This window comes from Hemitrygon akajei, chromosome 20 (genome assembly GCF_048418815.1).
Source record: "Hemitrygon akajei chromosome 20, sHemAka1.3, whole genome shotgun sequence".
Taxonomy (NCBI): Eukaryota; Metazoa; Chordata; class Chondrichthyes; order Myliobatiformes; family Dasyatidae; genus Hemitrygon; species Hemitrygon akajei.
Window position 1 is genome coordinate 11,417,806 of NC_133143.1, and position 19,308 is coordinate 11,437,113.

At 41.1% G+C, this 19,308-nt stretch overlaps 1 protein-coding gene across 1 annotated transcript in view; it reads left to right on the forward strand.

Moving 5' to 3' along the window:
• Nucleotides 1-7,153: 7,153 nt before the first annotated feature.
• The window catches only part of LOC140742213 (uncharacterized), a 48,406-nt gene continuing 36,251 nt past the window's right edge, over nucleotides 7,154-19,308 (forward strand). Inside the window, exon 1 of the mRNA XM_073073040.1 lies at nucleotides 7,154-7,177. The gene's annotated coding sequence lies outside the window, so the exon portion shown is untranslated. The remainder of the gene's footprint in view (nucleotides 7,178-19,308) is intronic.

A 19,308-nucleotide genomic window follows, 5' to 3' on the forward strand; every position in this document is an offset into this window, starting at 1 on the left:
GAATGTGTTTGCAGCTGAGGTATTGGAAAATATCCCTGAAAAGGTACCAGCTAGTGGGACGGCTCAGTTAGAGTTGGAGAAATTAAGGTTGGAACATGAAATTAAATTAAAGCAGCTGAGAAGGAGAAAGACAGAGCTGAGAAGGAGAAAGACAGAGCTGAGAAAGAGAAAGAAAGGGCTGAGAAAGAAAAGGAAAGAGCCGAGAGAGAGAAAGAAAGGGCCAAGAGAGAAAAAAAAAGGGCCGACAAGCAAAGGGAGCATGCGCTCCAGCTAAAGGAGTTGGAGGTGAAAAGGGAGCAGGAAAGAGCTGAAAAAGAGCAGGACAGGGCTGAGAAACAAAGAGAGCATGAAATTCAGTTAAAACAGCTGGAAGCAGCTGGGAAAGAGAGGGAGAGAGTATGAGGAGGCAGAGAAACAGAGGCAACATGACTTGGATATGGAGAAGTTAAGGCAAGAGCGAAGAGCCCAAGGGTCAGACCGAGAGGAGCGGTTTAATGTTAGTCGGGAGTTGAGGTTAGTACCTCCATTCGAGGAGACGGATGTTGATAGTTATTTCTTGCTTTTTGAAAAGGTGGCAGTGAATCAGAAGTGGCCCAAAGAGCAGTGGGTGGCGTTGTTACAAAGTGTGTTAAAAGGGAAGGCACAACGGGCATATGCGGCGTTGTCCATGGAGGAGGAAGAGGCGGAGAATTATGCCAAAGTAAAGGAGGCCATTCTCCGGACTTACGAATTGGTACCTGAAGCGTATAGACAAAAGTTCAGAAATTTAAAGAAAGGCTGGAATCAGACGTATGCAGAGTTTGCCTATGAGAAGGGTGTGCTCTTGGATTGCTGGTGTACAGCAGAAATACTGGAAGAGGATTTTTGGCGTCTCAGGGAGTTAATTCTGATTGAGGAATTTAAAGGTTGTGTTTCGGAGGATATCCGGATGTATTTGAATGAGAAGCCGAATAAGTCCATCTCCGAATTTGCTAGGTTCGCAGATGAATATGCCCTAACCCACAAGACAAAGTCTTCCTCGAATAAAAGTTACCAGAGAGACCGTGGAAACGGTAGAGAAAGCCCGCCGGCTAAGTGAGAAACTCAGCCTGGAGCTAGTGGTAACATTGAGGAGGAGTGGCAAGAAGCCAGGAGATTTCCTGGCTTGACCTGTTTTAGTTGTGGAAAGGTGGGTCATATTGCATCTAAGTGCCTCACTCCGAGGAAGGAGCCAGGAAAAGGGAGAGCAGCTATACCTATAGGCTGTATTGCGTCGATCAGAAAATCGACGAGAGAGCCCCAGGTAGATGGAGTACAGGAGGGGCGTGAGACGTTTCGTTCAGAAGGAACCGTGTCTGTGAGAGAGGGAGACCCACCAGTTCCAGTACGGATCTGGAGAGACACGGGAGCGGAGCTGTCATTGATTAGCAGTAAGGTGCTAGATTTTGGTCCTCAGACGGGAGAGGTAGTCTTGAGAGGAATAGGAAAATGGACCGAAGTGGTGCCCTTGTATAGGATCATTCTGAATTGTGAGCTGGTATCTGGACCAGTGGAATTGGGGGTACTGTCGGAATTACCGGGGGAAGGCGTGGACGTCCTTCTTGGTAACGACTTAGCTGGTGGTAAAATGGGTGAAGCCGTGAAGCTGACAAACCAGTCTGTGAGTGTTGAGGCCCCGCCCCTAGATTCCAAGCTCTATCCCGCATGCGCGATCACTCGCAGCCTGTCGAGAAAGGCAGCTGAGAAAGAGACCAGTTTAAATCTGGCCAGTATCGACTTGGCCGAGACGTTTTTACCGACCCTGTACCAACAAGGGTTAGGGGGGGGGGGGGTAAAACGGAGAGTAGGGAGGGAAAAGAGAGCAAAAGGGAGGAGGTAGGCCTACCCTTAGCAAGAAGAGAGTTTGTACGAGAACAGGAATGTGACGAGGAGCTGGTAGCATTGAGAGAGTCAGTTCTTTCTGAGACTGAGATTGAGACAGAGCCAGAGGGTTACTACCTGAAAGAGGGTGTGTTGATGAGAAAATGGAGGCCCACCACGGTGCCGGTCGATGAGGACTGGGCAGTGGTACATCAGGTAGTAGTTCCGAAAGTGTATCGGGATGAAATTTTGAACTTAGCTCATAAGGGACCCTTAGGGGGGCATTTGGGAGTAAAGAAGACAGTGGATCGGGTTATGAGAGATTTCTATTGGCCAGACCTGAGAAAAGATATTGCTGAATATTGTAAAAGGTGCCATACATGTCAGGTGGTGGGTAAGCCGAACCAAGTTATCCCTAAGGCACCCCTCCGACCCATCCCCGCGTATGAGGAGCCTTTCTCCCGAGTCATTGTGGATTTTGTGGGTCCTTTACCTAAAACTGCGAGTGGGCAGCAGTACGTCATGACCCTGATGTGTGCCGCTACACGATTTCCAGAGGCTGTGCCTCTGGGAAATATTAGGACCCCTGCGGTGGTAAAGGCCCTTATTAAATTCTTTACCACAGTGGGGTTGCCTAAGGAAATACAGTCGGATCAGGGGAGTACATTTACATCCAGAGCATTTCAGCAGATGATGACCCAACTGGGGGTCAAACAAATTTTAGCTTCCGCATACCATCCGGAATCCCAAGCAGCGTTGGAAAGATTCCACGCTACACTAAAGACCATGATTAAAACTTATTGTCAGGAAAACGTTCGAGACTGGGATGATGCTTTACCCCTTCTGTTATTTGCCGTAAGGGATACAGTCCAGTGCTCCCTGGGGTTCAGTCCGTTTGAGCTCGTTTTTGGTCACAGGCCCAGGGGACCTCTAACCCTACTTAAAGAGAAGTGGTCTAGTCCGAACGTTCAAGTCAGTGTGATCGACTATGTTTTAAAATTCCGGGAAAGGCTGCATAAGGTATGCGCCTTGGCAAGAGAAAACCTTAAAGACTCCCAGATCAAAATGAGCCAATGGTATAACAAACGAACGAGAGAGCGAGAGTTTCACGTGGGCGATAAGGTTTTGGTCCTATTTTCTGTAGTTACCCACCCCCTATACAGGACTGTATAAGGACCATATACAGTGTGTAAGAAAATAGACTCGCTGAATTACGTGATTGAAACCCCTGATAGGCGAAAGCCGACCCAGTTAGTTCACGTGAACATGATGAAAGGGTATCATGAAACCACCCCCGCGGTGGTCGGTGCGGTCCTGAAAACTGATGAGGCAGCGGGAAGTGGTAAGGAGGAACCAGAGCGGTTTGAAAAGATAAGTATAGTACCCACCAGATTGGAGAACTCTGTTATTTTAGCAAGCCTTGCGGATAAAGTTAGTCACTTGAGCCTGAACAGCGGGAGCAGGTAACACAGCTCATTAACCGGCATACAGACTTATGTCCAGATGTCCCAAGAAGGTGTAGTGGGACAAAACATGATGTGATAGTTACCTCGACACCGCCTATTAAACAAGCCCCTTATCGGATGAATTCAGAAAAGAGCCAGCTAGTAGGAAAGGAGATTGAACATATGCTAGCTGCTGGGATAATCCGCAAATCCTCTTCTGCGTGGGCTTCTTCTTGCGTGGTTGTCCCAAAACCGGACGGTACCATAAGATTCTGTACCGATTACAGAAAGGTAAACGCTGTCACTCAGACAGACGCTTACCCTATCCCCAGGGTGGATGATTGCATTGATAAAATGGGGAAGGCGAGGTACATCACTAAAATTGACTTGTTAAAGGGGTACTGTTGCGTTCCTTTAACGGACAGGACTCGGGAAATTTCAGCCTTTGTCACCCCATCCGGATTGTACGAGTACAATGTTATGCCATTCGGAATAAAAAATGCACCAGGGACTTTCCAGAGGATGATAGACACAGTGATAAAGGGGTTAACCCACACCAAGGCTTATCTTGACGATGTGGTAGTTTGGAGTGACACCTGGGAGGAGCACATGGAGGCTGTAGAAAATCTGTTTAAGAGGATGTCGGCAGCCCAACTTACAGTAAACCTCGCAAAGAGTGAATTTGGTCATGCCACGATCACATACTTGGGGTATGTGGTAGGAGAGGGGCAGTTGACTCCTGTGCAAGCAAAGGTACAGGCTATTTCTGAGGTCCTTGTACCCTCCAATAAAAGGGCACTGAGAAGATTTTTGGGCATGGTGGGATACTATTGGAAATTCTGTAAAAATTTTGCGAATATTTTGCGAATATGAGGACATGATTTGAGAGTTAGGGGGCAAAAGTTTAAGGGAAACACGAGGGGGTATTTCTTTACTCAGAGAGTGATAGCTGTGTGGAATGAGCTTCCTGTAGAAGTAGTAGAGGCCAGTTCAGTTGTGTCATTTAAGGTAAAATTGGATAGCTATATGGACAGGAAAGGAGTGGAGGGTTATGGGCTGAGTGCGGGTAGGTGGGACTAGGTGAGATTAAGAGTTTGGCACGGACTAGGAGGGCCGGAATGGCCTGTTTCTGTGCTGTGATTGTTATATGGTTTATAAGGTTTATTGCTCTCCCGCTTACAAAACTCCTACGGAAGGAGGAAAAATTTGAATGGAGCCATTCTTGTCAGAATGCTTTTGAAAAGTTAAAAGCCATATTGTGCCATCACCCTGTGTTAAAAGCACCCGATTTGTTAGCACCCTTCTCCCTGGCGACAGATGCGAGTGATGAGGCTGCAGGAGCAGTCCTATTACAGCAAGCAGGGGATGGAGTGGAGCACCCGGTAGCATATTTCTCTTGGAAGTTCAATGTACACCAGAGGAATTACTCTACCGTGGAAAAGGAGTTGTTGGCCCTTGTTTTGGCGATACAACATTTTGAAGTGTACATTTGTCCAGCGCAAAAACCTGTAGTTGTTTATACAGATCACAACCTGTTGGTATTCCTGGCCAATATGAAAAATAAAAACAGGAGGTTATTGAGTTGGAGTCTGATGCTGCAAGAGTTCGATATTAAGATACAGCATATTAAAGGAAGTGATAATGTGCTCGTGGACTGTTTATCTAGATGCTGAATTGAATGTATAACTGTATTACTCTGTAGTGAAAAAAAAACTTTTGTATTGTGTTAGATTCTAAAATCCTGTAAGACTCTGTATTACTTCGTTTTTACCGATGGTAAAAACGCCTTGAAGAAAGGGGGTGTTATGAACGTGCCACAACTCTGAGGGGCCGAAGGGTACAAAGTAGCCCCCTCCTTTTTGAGAATCGCAAGATCGCTATTAATTCAGGTCTAGGACTCAGGAAATGAGAGAGAGACGTCCCGAATACACAGTTTTTGGAATGTGTCCTGGCCCCCAGAAAGGCGGGCCCATGGATAATGACTATTGTCTCTGGGAGACGGAATTGTGTATTGAGTACTGGACTATTCATCGAAGCCCTCAAGGAATGAGCCACGTGGGCTGGTTGGGGGTTGGCATCATTCCAACCTGATTGACATCTGAGACCCTGTGAGTAAGGATAAAAGAAGGTCTGGGGAACAACCCCTTTAGACGCACCAGGAGAAACGCTAGAAACCCCGTGACAGCGTTTAATAGCAACAGCCAGTGGAAGGCCCACGTATGTCCTTTCCCGTTGCCTGGGATTGAGGCCTTACCACGGAAGACGGCTTAGCTAAAGAAGAGATCACCAGCGACAACATTTCGAAGGATCGACATCATAAAAGGAATGGGCAAGTTTTAACCCGTCTTTCTCTCCAACCAAAAAGCTGCAGCTTGAATGAACTACAGTGACTTTTATATTTCCATCGGACAATACATTATCCCCTAGACAACGATAGAGCTATTTCTTATTGATTATTATTATACCCGCGCTTTTAGATTTAGTATTGACGACGTATATTATCTGTATGTTTGCATTGATATTATCTTTGTGTATTTTTATCAATAAATACTGTTAAAAATAATACCATCAGACTTCAACGGACCTCTCTATCTTTGCTGGTAAGTGACCCAGTTACGGGGTACGTATCACTGTGTACTCCTCTAAGTTGGTAGAGTCGTCATCGGTTGCAGCCTCCCTGAACATGTGCCAGTCAGTGTTCTCAAAGCAGTCTTGAAGAGCAGAGATGGCTCCTGCTGGCCAGGTTTTCATCTGCTTCAGAACTGGTCTGGAGCACCTGGTGAGCGGTCTGTATGCTGGGATTAGCATAACAGAGCTGTGGTCTGAGTATCCGAGGTGAGGGCAGGGTTCTGCCCCGTACACATCTGATGGATCAATTTCTTTCCAGATGCCTTGCTATTTCTTCTTTAATGATAGCTTCAAGCATTTTCCAAACTATATATGTTAAACTAACTAGCCTATAGTTACCTGCCTTTTGCTTACATTCTTTTTTGTACAGTGTGTAACATTCACTGCCTTCCAATCCACTAGGACCTACTCAGAGACCAGGGAATTTTGGTAAATTATCACCAAAGTTTCAACTATAACCTCTGCCATTTCCTTCAATACCCTGGGATGCATTATAGCAGCACCAGCGGATTTGTCTATCTTCAGGCCCATAAGTTTGCTCAGCACTACCTCTTTAGTGATAGTTATTGTATCGAGGTCTTCACCTCCAATTGCATCCATATCATCTATTTTCAGCATGTTAGACGTGTCCTCCACCACGAAAACTAACACAAACTAGTCATTCAAAGCCTCAGCCATTTCCTCATTACCCAATATCAATTCCCCTTCTCATCCTAGCTAAAAGTAAATAATTAATTTTGCAGTATAACCAATGGGAACACTAATAACCTTCCTGACTGACTTAATACATGCGATCCAATGATGTAAATTAAACCCTCCGAATTAATACGAAAGGTTTAACCTAACATCAAACAACAAATTATTGCCCACTGACACATTCTGTGTAGGAACGCGTGCTGCTATGCTTCATTAAACTCAATTCTAAAGTAGCTTCTGCAAGCAGAACTTTCTACGTTGGTCTTTATGACGTGTCGTTCCAACAAAAACACGAGGAAATCTGCAGATGCTGGAAATTCAAGCAACACACACAAAATGCTGGTGGAACGCAGCAGGCCAGGCAGCATCTATAGGCCCGAAACGTCGACTGTGCTTCTTTCTATAGATGCTGCCTGGCCTGCTTCGTTCCAACAAAGAGGTTGGGAACATCGAGGAAACTACAATTCCCAGAATGCCCTACGGAGGGCCGAGCTGTACGTTTTCCAGGATCGAATGGGTCACGTGAACCTTTTTGGTGACGCAGCCGGATCCAAGGAAGGTTGACTCAGGTGGGTGAGCTAGTGTTGGTGGACGGGCGATGAACTGTGCGATGGCGTAATAACTGAGGGATTTACCCCCTCCTCGGCAGAGAGAGTTTTACCCCGTCTTCTTTGTTAAAGAGTTTAACTCCCTCCCCGCCTTCTTTGGTTAAACGGGTTAAATCTCCTCCCGCCTTCTTTGGTTAAACGGGTTAACTCTCTCCCTGCCTTCTTTGGTTAAAACGATAAATTCCCTTTCTTGGTAATGAGAGGCTTTACTATCTTCCTTGGTCATAAGGGGGTTTTAGCACCCAGTCCTGGTGATAGATGCCTTTATTTTTTTTATAGCTGCTAATAGGAAGCCACTGAAGCTGCTGATTTAAAACAATTGTTTGGATTACAGCACAGTCTGTTTGCAAAATGATTCTATCTTGGTTAAAACGATTTTAGAAAGAAGGATAAAATATTTACTATAAGAAATTATTCAGTGGAGAAGGTTTTGTAGCTAACTTTGTTTTCCACCTTTTATGTTAAGCAAACACACAAAATACTGGAGGGAATCAGCAGGTTAAGCAGTATCAATGGAGGGAAATTAATTGTCTACATTTTGTGCCAAGACCCTTCATCAGGACTGGGCTTGAAATGTAGATTTTCCCCTCAAGATTTGCAGCATCTACAGAAACGCTTGTACCTAGGTGGTAAAAGAGATGGGAAACTTTAAATAAGTAGGAATTTTAACAATTAATGGTGGTCTTTATTAAGTATTAGGTATTAGGTTATTATTGTCAGATTTCACTACATTTGTTGGGGAGGGGGTGGAACTGAGTAACTACTAACCCCATTCCAGAAAAGTTGGGATATTTTCCAAAATGTAATAAAAACAAAAATCTGTGATATGTTAATTCATGTGAACCTTTATTTAACTGACAAAAGTACAAAGGAAAGATTTTCAATAATTTTACTGACCAATTTAATTGTATTTTGTAAATACACACAAATTTAGAATTTGATGGCTGCAACACACTCAAAAGTTGGGACAGAGGCATGTTTACCATTGTGTTACATCACCTTTCCTTTTGATAACACTTTTTAATTGTTTTGGAACTGAGGATACTAATTGTAGTAGATTTGCAATTGGAAATTTTGTCCATTCTTGCTTGATATAAGACTTCAGCTGCTCAACAGTCCGTGGTCTTTGTCTGATTCTCCTCTTCATGACGCGCCATACATTTTCAATAGGAGATAGATCTGGACTGGCAGCAGGCCAGTCAAGCACACACACTCTGTGTCTACAAAGCCACACTGTTGTAGCCCGTGCAGAATGTGGTCTAGCATTGTCCTGAAATAAGCATGGACGTGGCGGGAACAGACTTTGCCTTGATGGCAACATATGTCTCTCTAAAATCCTAATATACGCCTCAGAGTCAATGGTACCTTCACATACATGCAACTCATTCATGCCGTGGGCACTGATGCACCCCCATACCATCACAGATGCTGGCTTTTGCACCTTTGGCTGATAACAATCAGGATGATCGTTTTCATCTTTGGCACTGAGAACTCGACGCCCGTTTTTCCCCCAAAACTAGCTGAAATGTGGACTCATCTGACCACAGCACACGGTTCCACAGTCTTCTGGTCCATCTGAGATGAGCTCGGGCCCAGGGAACTTGCCGGCGTTTCTGGATAGAGTTGATGTATGGCTTCCTCCTTGCGTAATACAGTTTCAAGTTGCATTTCTGGATGCAGCGACAGACTGTGTTAAGTAACAATGGTTTTCTGAAGTACTCCCGAGCCCAGGTGGCTATAATTGTCACAGTAGCATGACTGTTTCTTAGGCAGTGCTGCCTGAGGGCTCGAAGATCACACGCATTCAGCAGTGGTTTCCAACCTTGCCCTTTACGCACTGAGATGTCTCTGAATTCTCTGAATCTTTTCACAATATTATGTACTGTAGATGTTGAAAGACCTAAATTCTCTGCAATCTTGCATTGGGAAATGTTCCTTTTGAACTGACTAACAACTCTCTCACGAATTTTGGCACAAAGGGGTGAGCCACGACCCATCCTTGCTTGCAAAGACTGAGCCTTTGATGGACGCTACTTTTATACCCAGTCATGATACCTCACCTGCTACCAATTAGCCTGCTTAATGTGGAGTCTTCCAAACCGGTGTTACTTGAATATTCTGTGCACTTTTCAATCTTATTTTAACTCTGTCCCAACTTTTGTTGAGTGTGTTGCAGCCATCAAATTCTAAATTTGTGTATATTTACAAAATACAATTAAGTTGGTCAGTAAAACTACTGAAAATCTTTTCTTTGTACTTTTGTCAGTTAAATAAGAGTTCACGTGAATTAACATATCACAGATTTTTGTTTTTATTGCATTTTGGAAAATATCCCAACTTTTCTGGAAATGGGGTTTGTAGATTCGGGCCTGGATTTCTGTCACATAATGGGATGGGTGGGTGATTCTTACAGTATTGGGAAGGGTTCATGTTTACAAGCATCCAGTTTAGGAACATGAGTTGGTCTCTCACCCCCTTGAAATTGCTCTAACATTCAATAAGATCATGGCTAATCTGATTGCAACCATCAACCCTACATTTCCATCTAACTTTTCATCCCATTGCTTAACAAAAATCCACCTTAAAATATTAAAATGCTCTTGAGGAAGAGAATTTTAAAAACTCATGAAGAGGAGAAAATAGTGCCTCTTCTGTCTTAAATGGATAAACCCCATGTTTAAATGTTGGCCTAGTTCTAGGTTCTCCCACAAGAGCAGATCTGAAAGATAAGTTCATTTACACAGAGAATAGTTGATATGTGGAATTCACAAAGGAAGTGCTGGAATCTTCTTTTTCTTGTTTTATGGTGGTTGACAAACCGGCTTTAAGGTGCATTACCGCCACCTACTAGACTGGAGTGTGGATCGTTTGATAAACAGGAGGAAGAAAAGAATTGCATTCCCTAAATTCTATGTAATAAACCAGAGTCTTTCAGATATAGGTCCGTATTTCTCTTGAACTCCTACCTAAAATGTCTTCTGTACCCACAGCAATTTTTTTGTTTATCTTAAGCGCTCCTATCATCTTCACTCTTTCTCTTTCATCCTTCTTACATTTTATCAATACATGTTCAACTGTTATCTGGTTGATTACAGTATTCACACAACCCAGTTGGATGTTTCCCTATTTTGTATAATGTGTAATTAAGACTTATGTGACCAATTCTTAAACGACTGATGATCACTTCTATCTTTTCATGCCCACCTGATATTCTTTTGTATCTGGCTTGCCTTTGTATTTTGTACAGTTGTCTCCCTGTTTCACTCTCATCCCAATGCTTCTGCTATGTCTCCTCAATACGTGTTTTTATAGTGCTTTTGACTTCCACTTTTCTTAGAGGGATCTGGACCTCTATTATAGACGATTTGAGTGATTGTTTAGCTATAATGTCCACTTTTTCATTACCCTCCACACCACAAAGAGCAGGAACCTAAAGGAAGCTTACTTCTACCCCATTTTCAGTCAGTGTATATAACTTAGAATCTCCAATAAAATATCCTTTTTACACTTTGTACTTTATGATGTTCTTGATTTGATAGAAGTTAATGCAGACAAACTGTCTGAACAAATTACAGTCTTTTTGACATTATTTTCTTCTATTCAAGATAATGCTCTCAATATTGTCATTAATTCTGTTGTATACACTGATAAATGGTTTGATGTTCTTTTTCTAATACTGGTTTTGCACTGAGGAATGTAGACTGCAGTACCTGTGTGGACAGAGCTAGGGTCTTTTGATCCATCCGTAAATATTACTAATTTGTTTCTAAAATGCAGGTCTATATATTCTTGTACTATCAGTTTGATTCCACAGTTAGACTTCCTTTTTAAAAGTTGTTGCAGGTTTATATCCACTGTATGTATTGTAAAGAGCCATGGAGAAACATCAGATAATGGAACTGTAGGGCTATATTCCATTTCGTGTAGACTATATTTTTGTGCTGCTGCATCCCAGATCCATCCAAAGCTATTATAATTTGTATTATTATGTTCCCAGCGTCTTTTAATATAGCTTTAGCTGGATGTGAATAGTTATGCCCCATGATGTTAACCCAGTAATGTAGCATTAGCTTTATTCTTCTAAGCCTTAATGGCATTTCCCTCATTTCAACTTGAAGAGCTGATACAGGTGATCTTCTGAATGCACCATTACATATCCTGAGGGCCTTGCTCAACATCCAGCATTTTTAAATTACTTTCTGCAGCGGATATGTATGCTACACATCCATAATCCAACATAGCCCTCATTAGAGCTTGATACATACTTAATAGCGATAACCTGCTCGCACCCCAATCATGTCTAACCAGACACCTCAATAAGTTGTTTATTTTCTTACATTTGTTTGTAATTTTCTCAATTTGCTGTTTCCATGTAAGTTTCTTATCAAATAGCAAACCGAGGAACCAAATTACCTTTACCTGCTCTAATTTTTGTTCATATAATTTCACGGAAACTGGTTTGTGATTTCTTGAGAAACATATCACTTGCGACTTACTCATAGACAATTTGAAACCCCGTTTATTTGCCCACTCCTCCAGTTTATTCATTGCATCCTGCATTTTCCTTTGTATATAAATTAAATTTCTTCCCCTGACCCATAAAACCCCATCATCTACATATAAGGATTTCCCCACACTGCACAAATATGTCATTTATCATTATGGTAAATAGTAATGGACTGCAGACACTACATTGTGGTGTTCCATTTTCAACCAAATATGTCCTGGAATACTCTTCTTCCACCTTGAATTGTTCGATCAAAAAGAAAGTCTAGAACCCAGTTATATCATTTTCCTTCCACCCCTAATTCTTTTAATTTAATTAACACTCCCTCTTTCCAGAGCATATCATATGCCTTTTCTATGTCGAAGAATACCGCCAGGACCATTTCTTTATTTGTTTGAGCCTTGCTAATTTCAGATTCCAAGCTAAGTATTGAATCTACTGTAGTTCTTCCTTTGCGAAAACTACTTTGGTAGGGAGAAATAAGACTTCTTTTTTCTAGAAAGTATGTAAGCCTATCAGTTATATTCGTTCCATAAGTTTACCTAGCTGTGAAGTTAATGCAATTGGTCTATAGTTTGTTGGGTCTGATGAATCTTTACCAGATTTTAGTATTGGAACAATAACAGAATGTTTCCATGCAGATGGTATTTTACCATTTCCCAAATTTTATTAAACAGCCTCTGTGGAACTAGAAATGCACTTCTTGATAATTGCTTCAGCATTCTACTCCATACTTGATCCTTCCCAGGAGAAGTTGGCCGCGCATTCATAATGGCTCTTTCTCTTTCTGTTTTGCTAATAGGTGTCTCCAGCACTTCTTCTGATATTGCTCTTTTGTCCGTCATTCCTGAATTTTCCTTAAGCCCCTCCTCCCTTTGCTGTCTAGCCTCAACTGTCAAATTTTCCGAGCTATGTATGCTAACAAAAGCTTTTGCCAATATTTCTACTTTTTCTACATTGTTAATTGCCATATTGTCCTTGCTTTTTAGCACAGGAATCTCATTGCTACTTCTTATATCATTCATTTTCCTTATCGTGCCCTATATTTCAGACAGTTGAATTTTTCTTCCAATTTTGTTACAATATTGTCTCCAGTATGCTCGCTTTGCTTGTCTGATTAATTTCCGAACTACTGCTTGTGCTCTTTTATATTGTATTAATGTTTCTACCGAATGTTGTCTTTTTAACACTTTAAACACTTCATTTCTTACTTTTATACTTCTACTACATTCACAATTCCACCATGGAACACTTTTCCCCTCTCCTCTACCTTTACTTTTCAGAATTGTTTCTTCTGCTGAATTTATAATTGCTGTGACCAATTTATCATTCATTTCTTCTATATCCAATATATTTTCATCTAAAATCTTTATGCATCTTACTTCACTTCTTCTTTGAAATATCTCCCAATCTGCCTTACTTAGTTTCCACCTTGAGACTCTAGGTCCTTTATTTAGCTCTATTTTAATCTGAATCTTTGTGAGTATGGGATAGTGATCACTTCCCACTGTAGTTTGTTTTAATACGTTCCAAGTACTGATCCCTGCTAATTCTCTACTTACAAATGTTAGATCTATTGTGGATTCTGTGTTTTGGGAAGTATTATATCTCGTACCTTCTCCATTATTTATACATACCAATTTTTTGTCATCTATAAATTCTTCTATCACTAATCAGTTTTCATCAGTATTTTTACATCCCCATAGTGTACTGTGTCCATTGAAATCCCCACACCATATTATTTTCCCTTTCATCCCACCACCCACTGTGTTTAATGTATCTTTGCTTAATCTTCTACATGGATTATAGTAATTTATTATTACCAGGCTTTCTCTGCCTATCCAAATTTTGATTGCTATTGATTCATATTTTTGCCCTATGTTGATTATATTATACCTCATCCCACTGGTTATAAATATTGCTACTCCTCCACTATTGCCATCACTTCTATCCTTCCTAATAGCTGTATATCCTTGTAAAACAAAACCTAATTGTGGTTTCAACCATGTTTCCTGTATACATAAAATCTGAGGTTTTTCCTTAAGTTCTGATACACATTTCTTAAATTCTTGACCATTTGCGATAAGACTCCTTGCATTCCATTGTAAAATATATACTGCCATTAAGATCCCACCTCCCCTGTCTGTGAACTGTTTGATCCTCCATTCAGCATTTCTTTAACTACTTCCCACCTAAGCCCTGTAATACCAAGATATTTTTCTGCAGACTTGACTATAATTTTTATTTTCTCTGTTCTCTTGTCTGTTTGTGCTGAACAGTTAATTGCATCTACCATAAACAGTACGAAATCCTTTCTACTTATTATTAGTGTATCCTTATTTATCATATTACAGCCCTCACAGTTCACTGGTTTATTATTCCCCATATTTGTTCACTTGATAGCCTTCTCCTTTTCAGTGATTCCTTTCACTGCCTCTGTGTAGCTAATCCCTTGAGTTACCTTAAAATATTGTATCTCAGCTGCCTTCTTGCTATTAATGCACCCTCGATAAGCTGCACCGTTTTCCCCGCCACAATTGCAGCATTTCAGCCTAGCTCCCGCCTCACATTTCACGTATTCATGTTCTCCAGCGCATCTCCCACATCTTTGTTTCCCTCTGCAGACCACCGCAATATGCCCAAATTTCTGACATTTAAAGCATCTTAAAGGCAGTGGTATATATATTCCGACCTCATAACACATATACCCTAAATAAACTTTAGTCGGCAATCTTTCTTCAACAAAGTTAATCATAACCGATAAACTATCACACCTTTTTCTGTTTCTTGTAACTTTCAAATGTTTGGCCTCAATAATTTTTGCTTTTATGTTCTGTTTAATCTCGTCCATAGTAACTTTTGTTGGTATTCCCGAAATAACTCCTCTAGTCCACTTTCTATTGTTGAGTATTGAACATTGTACTTTTCTTCCGTCTATTTTAATCTTATCACTTTGCCTTACTGAGCACTATCCTGACAAATCACTAATAGCGATCCATTTCCTAACACCTTTGCTCTTTTGACCTGGCCTATAAGTTTGTTGATTACCTTCATCAAACGAATCGTTTTCTAATCACCAAAAGTCTTCGCTCAGTGTTATAATTGCTTTAACCTCATCTTCTTTCCATTGTTTTGCTATCCTACTTTGGTCATCCCCTGACTCCTCAGAGTTTGACATCTCATACCTCTGTTTTCTTTTCTTGCTTTTTCCACTCCAATCCTCTTTCCCGCCAACCTCCATCTCTAACTCACTCCCCAAATCGTCACTTCCTCCTGCCATTCTCCATCCATTCACAATCTAGTTGTTTAGCCAACCGCCGTCCTTCTTCCACTCATGCGCTCAAAGCCTCCGCCTCTCCCATCCAGGTGCTGGAATCATTTACAGTTACTGTGTTTAAGTGACAGTTAGATATTTTAATAGGAAGGCTGTTGAAAGATATGAACCTAATTTAGGCAAATGGGATTATAGTAGGTGGTCAAATAGTTAAACATGGATGTGTTGGCCTGAGAGGTCTGTCTTTGTGCCGTTTCTCCAGTGTAGGAAACAGCAAGTAGAGTAGTATCTGTGGAAAGAGGAACAATATTAATGTTTCAAGCTACAAAAACATTCTATTAACTTACATGTTTACTTGCAGTACCCACACATTAGTTATGAATCATTCTCTGGGACAAACTGATCTCTCTGAATATCAGAGTTTTGAAATCTCCTGTCACTTATTTAACATGCTTTTTTTGGACCTTGAGACCATAACAAAACTAGGCCATGTGACCCATTGTGTCTGCTCTGCCATTCCATCATGGCCGATTTATTACCACTGTCAATCTCACTCAACTGCATTCTCCCATAACCTTTCCCTCTGGCTAAAGAAATTCCTCTTCATCCATATTCTAAATTGGAGTTTGTCTGTTCTGAGGCTGTGTCCCCTGATCCTAGGCTCACCTACTATTGGAAACATCCTTCCCACATCCACTCTATCTAGGCTACTCAATATTAAATAGATTCCAATGAGACCCCTTCCTCATTCTTCTAAACACCAGCAGATAAAGGCTAGAGCCTTCTGCAGATCTTCTGCTTCTTCAGCACTACCTGCCCCTCAAACATAGAACATAGAAACATAGAAAAACCTACAGCACAAAACAGGCCCTTCAGCCCACAAAGTTGTGCCGAATATGTCCCTACATTAGAAATTACTAAGCCCTCTGTTTTACTAAGCTCCATGTAGCTGTCTAAAAGCCTCTTAAAAGACTCTATCATATCGGCCTCATATCATATATATAAAAGACTCTATCATATCGGTTGCTAGCAGCCCCTTCCACGCACTCACCACTCTCTAACTAAAAAACTTACCCCTGACATCTCCTCTGTACCTACTCCCCAGCACCTGAAACCTGTGTCCTCTTGTGGCAACCATTTCAGCCCTGGGAAAAAGCCTCTGACTATCTCTGTATTGTCCACAAACTTGGCTACAAATCCATCAATTCCATCATCACTGACATTTAACATGATAAAATGAGATCCCAGCACTGACCCCTGTGGAACACAATTAGTCACCGGTAGCCAATGATGGAGCTGACTGAGTTAACAACTTTCTGAAACTTCTTTTGATCCTATGCAGTACCCCCAAACGGTGATACAGCCAGTTTGTGTGCTCTCCATGGTACATCTGTAGAAATTTGCAAGTGTGTTTGCTTACGTACAAAATCTAGTCAAACTCCTAATGAAATATAGCTGCTGTCGTGCATTATTTGTAACTGAGTCGATATGTTGGGCCCAGGATAGATCCTCAGAGATGTTGACACCCATGAACTTAAAATTACTCACTCTTTCTACTTCTGAACCCTCTGTGAGCACTGGTGTGTGTTACCTTGTCTTACCATTTGTGAAGTATATAGTCAGTTGTTTCATGTTACTGATGTTGAGTGCAAGGTTGTTGCTGTGACACCACTCAATTAGCTGATCTATCTTGCTCCTGTATGCCTTCTCATCACCATCTGAAATTCTGCAAACAGTAGTTGTATCGTCAGCAAATTTATAGATGGTATTTGAGCTATGCCTAGCCACACAGTCATGGGTATATAGAGAGTAGAGCAATGGGTTAAGCACACACCCCTGAGGTGCACCAGTGTTGATTGTCAGCGAGGAAGAGACATTATCACCAATCTGCACAGATTGTGGTTTTCCGGTTAGGAAGTCGAGGATCCAATTGCAGAGGGAGTGTGCCTAGCTAAACTATTATGAGTGTAGAGAGAGTGGAGTAGTGAGCTAAGCACACATTGTTAAATTGCACCAGTGTTTGCGCAATTGTCAAGCGTGTTAGAATTAATTTAGCAATTTATCTTCAGTTCTGGTCGCCACATTTTAGGAAATATGTGGAAGTTTTAGAGAGGGTGCAGAGGACATTTACCAGTATACTGCCTGGATTAGAGAGTATGTCTTATGAGGAAAGATTGAGCGAGCTAGGGATTTTCTCTTTGGAGTGAGGGAAGATGAGAATATCTTGATAGAGGTGTATAAAATGATGAGGCATAGGCAGAGCGGATAACCAGCACCTTTCCCAAGGCTGGCAGTAGCAAATATGAGTAGACATAATTGGAGGAAAATATGGGTGGGAGGATATTAAAGGTAGGTTTTTTTACACAAAGGATGGTAACTTCATGGAATACACTACCAGGGTGGTGGTAGAGCACATACATCAAGAACATTTAAGAGACTCTTAGGTCGGTGCGTGGATGAAAGAAAATGGAAGGCTATGTGGGAGGGTGGGTTCGATTGATCGTGGAGCAGGTTAAAAGATCAGCACAACATTGTGGTCAAAGGGCCTGTTCTGTGTGCAGTACTGTTCTGTGTTCTATTTTATGTTATATTTGACATTTTCCCACGTATCACTCCATCTGTCAGATCGTTACCCATTCTTTCCCAATTATCTTCGAATCATCAACAAATGTAGCAAACACACCTTCACACTCTTTTCATTCAAGTCATTAATAAATTGCAAAAACTTAAGACTCCATCACCAGCCCATTACAACTTCCAACCAGAACAAGACCTGCTTATGCTTCTCCTTGTTTCTTGTTAGCTAGTCAACTTTCTCTCCAGCGCAATATGTTACCACCCACCCAACTTGTTCTTATTTTTTGCAATAACATCTAATGCACCTTATCAAATGTCTTCTGGAAATCTATTAGTACTTTTACCACTTCCCTTTTATCCACAGCATATGCTATGTCTTCATATAAAAATACATTGATCAAATGTGATTTCCCCTTCTTAAAACCATATTTACCTCAGCTGATATCTTGAGTTTGTCAAGGTGTTCTGATATAACTTTTTTTATTTTCCTTTAACAGATATTAAACTATGTAGCTAGTGGTTTCCTGCTTCATTTCTCATTTCTTGAACTTTGGAATTACATTTCAATCTAATGAAATCTTCCTTGAACCCGTGCATCAATTATCCTATTAACTATTTCTTTAGAGTCCCTAGGATGATGTCCATCAGGGTTGGAGACCTGTCAGCTTGTAGCTTCAATAATTTGCTCAGTGCCACTTACCTGGTGACTAATTTTCCAGAGTTCTTCCCTCCTTTTCAAACCCTAATTTATAGTAACTTCTGGAGATTACTTGTGCCCTCAATAATGAAAACACACAAAATACTTGAGGCAACATTTTCTTGTTTTTCCTTGTTAATTTTGGCTCTGCCACCTACCTTTCTACAATTTATGTGTTTTTACGTTTGATACATTGATTAACTCCTTTAGTTAACACACATGATGGGTATCCCCTTGAAGTTTATACTTCTCCGTGGAATATATCTATTCTATTTAACGGAAAGATCCCTTTAAGCATTTTACACAATATTGAATTATCTCTTAACTTAATTTACAAGTTTGCTACGCTTTCACTCCCACATCATTAATTATATTTATATTTAAAATACTAGTTTCAGACCCATTCAAGTTTTGCTGAAACTGAATGTAAAATTTAATTAGTTTATGATTACAGCTTCCCAGGGGCACCTTCTCAATGAGGTCATTAACTAATCCTAAATCACTGTATCTGATCCAGTATAGCCAGCTGTTTGGTTAGCTCCAGAACATGTGTTTGTAAGAAATTATCCCCAAAATAGTGTATATGCAGGTTAAAATACTCCACAATTATCTCCAGAGCAGTTGAGTGATCTGCTTTCTGATAGGGGAGGGTGGTGGTAGGGGTGGCGGTCATGAATATCTAATTATATTTGTGGGGAAATCATGTTTGGAAGGATTGGCAGTGTTGGAAATTGTATTGACCATTGAATATGGACGGTGATGAACTGGAAGGTAAGGACAAGTTTCCATCAGAGAAAAGAATATGAAGCAGGGGAAATGGAATAGGTGTGATCAAGTTCTTGTTGACTATGGCACTGGAAACTCTATGATGGAGGAAAACATTGGGAAACCCTGGTATAGAAAGTGATATTATTACAAATGCACAGGGGTGGAAAAAACTCAGAAAATGGAATGGGTGCTGACAAGAAAACAGTTTGAAGGAAGTATAGTCAATGTAGCTGTGGTGCTTCTAGTAGAAATTGGTGACTAGTTTATCC